Source organism: Schistocerca cancellata, chromosome 8 (genome assembly GCF_023864275.1).
Source record: "Schistocerca cancellata isolate TAMUIC-IGC-003103 chromosome 8, iqSchCanc2.1, whole genome shotgun sequence".
Lineage (NCBI taxonomy): Eukaryota > Metazoa > Arthropoda > Insecta > Orthoptera > Acrididae > Schistocerca > Schistocerca cancellata.
In genome coordinates, this window is record NC_064633.1 from 339,365,528 (window position 1) to 339,370,361 (window position 4,834).

Here is a 4,834-nt window from a genome sequence, read left to right on the forward strand (position 1 = left end):
GGCATTATTACTTCATTCTCTTTAAAAATTAAATGACATTCGAAGCTATATTGCTTCTCTGCTCGTGTGCTATTTTTTTTTTTTTTTTTTTTTTACATCGCACTGGAACTTCTGATATCATTGAAGGTTAGTTGGACCGAGTGGCTAACCAGTGGTGCCGAAGTCAAATGCCCCGGTAAAGCCAATGTCTCATATTGACGCTCAGTCGACTTATGCGTAACGCACAGCGTAAAACGTACCCTTATTGTTGTACCTTTCTGTACTCAAGTCACGTTCGCTTCCACTCCACGACAAACTAAATCCAGTGAATCCCAGAATGAGATTTTCACTCTGCAGCGGAGTGAGCGCTGATATGAAACTTCCTGGCAAATTAAAACAGTCTGCCGGACCGAGACTCGAACTCGGGACCTTTGCCTTTCGCGGGCAAGTGCTCTACCGACCAAGCTACCCAAGCACGACTCACGCGCTGTCCTCACAGCTTTACTCCTACCAGTACCTCGTCTCCTGCCTTCCAAACTTTACAGAAGCTCTTCTGCGAACCTTGTAGAACTAGCACTCCTGAAAGAAAGGATATTGCGGAGACATGGCTTAGCCACAGCCGCAATATCCTTTCTTTCAGGAGTGCTAGTTCTGCAAGTTTCGCAGGAGAGCTTCTGTAAAGTTTGGAAGGTAGGAGACGAGGTACTGGCAGAAGTAAAGCTGTGAGTCCCGGCCGTGAGTCGTGCTTCGGTAGCTCAGTTGGTAGAGCGCTTGCCCGCGAAAGGCAAAGGTCCCGAGTTCGAGTCTCGGTCGGGCACACAGTTTTAATCTGCCAGGAAGTTTCATATCAGCGCACACTCCGCTGCAGAGTGAAAATCTCATTCTGGAAACATCCCCCAGGCTGTGGCTAAGCCATGTCTCCGCAATATCCATTCTTTCAGGAGTGCTAGTTCTGCAAGTTTCGCAGGAGAGCTTCTGTAAAGTTTGGAAGGTAGGAGACGAGGTACTGGCGGAAGTAAAGGTGTGAGGACGGGGTGTGAGTCGTGCTTGGGTAGCTCGGTCGGTAGAGCACTTGCCCGCGAAAGGCAAAGGTCTCGAGTTCGAGTTTCGGTCCGGTACACAGTTTTAATCTGCCAGGAGGTTTTAAATCCAGTGAAGTTCCACCAGAGTCAGAAGAATACATACTGTAATGTTTACGTCAGGTTTATTCTTATGATGAACATAGACAGCTGTGTCTGGAAGTACTGATATCTGGGAGTCCGGTGTTAGGCTTACGCGTGACGGGTCGTGTCATGACAGCCCCCTGCCCCCTCCCCCGCCCCCCCAAAAATAGGGTATCTGTCAACTTTAAGTATGCTACATTGTACAGACATCTGCTGGGAAAGGGTCGCAGGAAGAAAGGCCTAAAATTCGCATCATAAGATTCTATTAGAAGGGCTCGGTACCAATACCCATCAACTTTTAACCTCGTCGATCCGATACCTGTTGCGAAGAGCTACGAACTGCAGCTTTTGCCCGTTGGAGGCGAGCGCAGCTGGCTACTAAGGAGCGACGTCTCCATCCGTCGCCTCCTTTGTGCGGCCTGTTGAAAGCGCGACTTGAGAAAGGCGGTGGCCGCGCGGTGGCACCTACACTACACGGGCTATCGGCCGGGGCAGCGCGTTTTGTGCGACTGTTTGGTCCCCTCTCGACAAGGAGTGCCGGGCACAGGCGCTGTCAGCCAGGGGCGTCGAGGGCCCGGCGACAAATCGCGTGTGTCGAAACACGTGTTGAGAGCGGGCCCACAATGGCGGCGGCCGCTGATTCAGCGGAGCGCTGATTTACGCGTGTTTTTGTCGCCGTCAAGTGGCACGCCGCTTCATTTGTTACGCGCAGCTGTTTGCCCGCGCCTCGCCCTTTTGTGCCGCCGGCGTGTTTGTTGGCCCGCGTGCCAAATGGGACGACACGGCCGCCGCGCGCTGCGACAATCCTCCAATTGCGCTCCTCTGTATCTCTGTTAACCACCCCGCCGCCGACAACCGCTTCCCGAGCGCGTCGTTTAAATCCCCTTTCCTGTTGTTCAAAATCATAAGCGGAACCCGATTTGAGAGAGATATGGCGTACACCCTGCCTACGACTTTCCCTCTCTTCAAGTGTGTCAACTCATGACTCGGCAGTTTCGCCACTTCTGTAGACAGAAGTCGCACTTCATGGCAGTCTAAACAAAGCTGTCCTCAGCACAAGAGTTAGCTGTAAAATCGTATTAATTTGCAAGCCGTTGAAGAGACGGGATCTGGATAAGTGGGAAGAACCAGAGTTACTTATTTAGTTAGATAGTTTCATATTCCATTGATCATTTGCACGATAAATGGTAATGGTGCCATTTTATCTACATCTACATCCACATGGTTACTCTGCAATTCACACTTTAAGTGCCTGGCAGAGGGTTCATCGAAACATTTTCATACTACTTCTCTACCATTCCACCCTCGAAAGGCACGTGGGAAAAAGGAACACCTAACTCTTACCGTTCGAGCTCTGATTTCTCATATTTTATTATGATGATCATTTCTCCCTACGTAGATGGGTGTCAACAAAATATTTTCGCATTCGGTAGCGAAAGCTAGTGATTGAAATTTCGTAAATAGATCTCGCTGCAAAGAAAACCGCCTTTGTTTCAGTGACTGCCACCCCAACTCGCGTATCATATCAGTGACACTCTCACCCCTATTGCGCGATAACACGAAACGAGCTGTCTTCTTTACACTTTTTCGATGTCCTCCGTTAATCCTACCTGGTAAGGATCCCACACCGCGCAGCAATATTTCAGCAGAGGACGGACAAGAGTAATGTAGGCTGCCTGTTTAGTGGGTTTGTCGCATCTTCTAAGTGTTCTGCCAACAAAGCGCAGTCTTTGTTTCGCCTTCCCCACAATATTATCTATGTGGTCTTTCCAATTTAAGTTGCTCATAATTGTAGTTCCTAGGTATTTAGTCGAATTGACAGCCCTTAAATTTGTGCAATTTCTCGTATACCCAAAATTTATCGGATTTCTTTTAGTAACCTTGTGCATGACATCGCACTTTTCTTTGTTTAGTGTCAATTGCCACTTTTCGCACCATACAGAAATTCTCTCTAGATCATTTTGTGATTGGAATTGATCGTCTGATGTTTTACAAGACGGAAAATCACAGCATCATCTGCAAACAATCTAAGGGGGCTGCTCAGATTATCACCTAGATCATTTATGCAAATCAGGAACAGCAGAGGGCCCATGACACTACCTTGCGGAACGCCAGATATCACTTCTGTTCTACTCGATGATTTACCGTCTATCACTACGGACTGTGATCTCCCTGAGAGAAAATCACGAATCCAGTCACACAACTGAGTCGATACTCCATATTCGCATCACAATTATTTTGGAAATGTGGCTACGTACTGGTCATTTTTTGTTCAAAAATACAAAAGATGTGAGTTAGAAAAGGACGTCCTTTTCTTTTCCTTTCTTTTTCTTTCTCTTCTTTCTCTTCTTTCCTCACCGCACACTGTTACTTACGAGCCAGAGACGTGAGTCAGTAATTCCTACTCACTACTCTCACATGCATAACACAAATTCTTCTAGACATGGAGTTATCGAGGCCGTCATTGAGAGATTGAAAGGAAGCATTGGGTACCGACTGACAGAACCAGGGTAAAGTAATGCAACAGAAATCGAATAGGTAGCCTTGAGAGGTGAAACAGTGAAGGCAGCATATGATAAAATAGGTAAAAGACAAGGTCACTAGAAATTCTTGGGATGTGTGATATATTGTATCTAGTTGACAAAGGTGAAAATACACTCAAGAGCCAAAGAACCTGGTACACTTGCCCAGTATCGTGTAGCGCCCCCGCCAGCACGCAGAAGTGCCGCAACTCGACGTGGCACTGACTCGACTAATGTCTGACGTAGTGCTGGAGGCAACTGACTCCATCAATCCTGCAGGGCTGTCCATAAAGCCATAAGAATACGAGGGGGTGGACATCTCTTCTAAACAGCACGTTGCAAGGCATCTCAGATATGCTCAATAATACAAAATTGTTAAGGCTTTCGTGGCCACTTGTTGACAAACTGCCTATTGGCTTCTGTCTCGGGTTCTTCGGCCGACGTTCATCTAATGATTTTTCTGACGTTTCGCCAGCACGAGTGGCTGGCATTGTCAAAGCTTCGCCCTCCATTGCCGGTGGTGAACTGGAGCCGAGCTCGCGGCCGCAGACTATATGTACCTGGTGCGCCAACGTCCGAAGGCTTCTCCGCGGTCATTTCCGGTGCGGTTCTCTTGCTAGCTGCGACGGTCGTTCGCTGCAGTACGGGAAGCCAGGACCCGTTTACCTTAAGGCTTTCCTCTTTCTTGTTGAAACTGTTCGCGTGTTTTTGTATTTCTACAGCTTCTCTGAACAAGCGCGTGTGATAGTGTTTCTCTACAGCCAGAACTTCCGTGTCGGCGAATTTTACTACGTGGTCGGTCTCATTCAGTGCGTGCTCTGCCACGGCCGATTTCTCCACCTGCCCCAACCTGCAATGTCGCTTATGCTCTTTGATCCTGGTGTTAATTGATCGTCCAGTCATTCCGACATAAACTTTTCCGCATGTGCATGGTATACGGTATATTCCCGACATTGCAAGTAGGTCTCTTTCCTCCTTCGCCGATCTAAGACACTCTTTGATCTTCCTTATCGGTTTGAAAATCGTCTACATTGCAAGTAGGTCTCTTTCCTCCTTCGCCGATCTAAGACACTCTTTGATCTTCCTTATCGGTTTGAAAATCGTCTTTACGCCATGTTTGCACAATATACGGCCGATTCTGTCCGTCACTCTGGGAATGTATGGCAGAAA

The 4,834-nt window shown here is 47.8% G+C and overlaps 1 non-coding gene across 1 annotated transcript; it reads left to right on the forward strand.

The window, feature by feature from the left end:
- Positions 1 to 722: 722 nt before the first annotated feature.
- Positions 723 to 797, forward strand: Trnas-cga (transfer RNA serine (anticodon CGA)). Its single transcript has one exon. It is a non-coding gene; the product is annotated as a tRNA-Ser (tRNA).
- Positions 798 to 4,834: the final 4,037 nt, after the last annotated feature.